A 935-nucleotide genomic window follows, 5' to 3' on the forward strand; every position below is an offset into this window, starting at 1 on the left:
TGATACAGGCAACAGTGCTCAAGACAGCACTTTGTTTTATTATTTTTTTAATAAGTTTATGTTATTTAACTTATTTTTTTGTGAATATACTGCAACACAAATATCTGCTTATCTAGGAGCGATGCTGGGGTGTATAGGCAGCTCGAGTGTATTGAGTGCTCGGCTGTATGCTGATGCCGGACGTATATTTTTTATTTTTTTTGAATATTTTATTTTATTTTTGTATATTTTATAATTATTTTTTATTATTTTAATAAAAAAGAAAATAAAAAAAAGATTAAAATGTATAGATGAGGATCGCTCTGGCTCGGGCGTGCATTGAGCCCCGCGCGCGGTGTCTCTGCATAGGGGGGCTTTATACTGCGAGATATGTGTGGATATATGAGTAAAAAAGAGACAAATATATTTTTTTTTTAATTAAAATAAACAAAATAAAATAAAAAATAAATATTTAAATAAATTTGTTACATAGAAGACCCACTGACATCTCCCCACAATATAGAGAAGCCTAGGCCGCCGCAGCCTCCTGCAGTGAGTGCCTCAGTAGTAGCTGGGGTGTATATATAGATCCTTCTCTGTGTTTTTTTGTTTGTTTTTTCTGCTTCTTTTTCTTTTTCTATTTATATTTTATTTTTTATTTCAAATATATTATATTTCTACACCCTAGACCCCATCAAGAGCCGCTACCTACCGCCATAGAGGCTCGGGCTCGCACCCCTTTGTATGCTCTCTCCCCCCCCCAAGGGCCCCCTGTATATAGATTTATTTTTTTCTGTTTTTTGTCTCTTTTATAGTTTAATGTATTTTCTTTTTACTATATTCTTTAAACCCTAATCGCAGCAAAAGGGGGGCCCCCCTGAGCCTGCTCGTGCTGCTGCCCCCCCACTCGATCACTGCAGCAGGGCCTCGGGGGGGGCCCCCAGGAGGAGGGGGGG

This window comes from Eimeria mitis, genomic scaffold (assembly GCF_000499745.2).
Source record: "Eimeria mitis Houghton genomic scaffold, Emh_scaff281, whole genome shotgun sequence".
NCBI lineage: Eukaryota > Apicomplexa > Conoidasida > Eucoccidiorida > Eimeriidae > Eimeria > Eimeria mitis.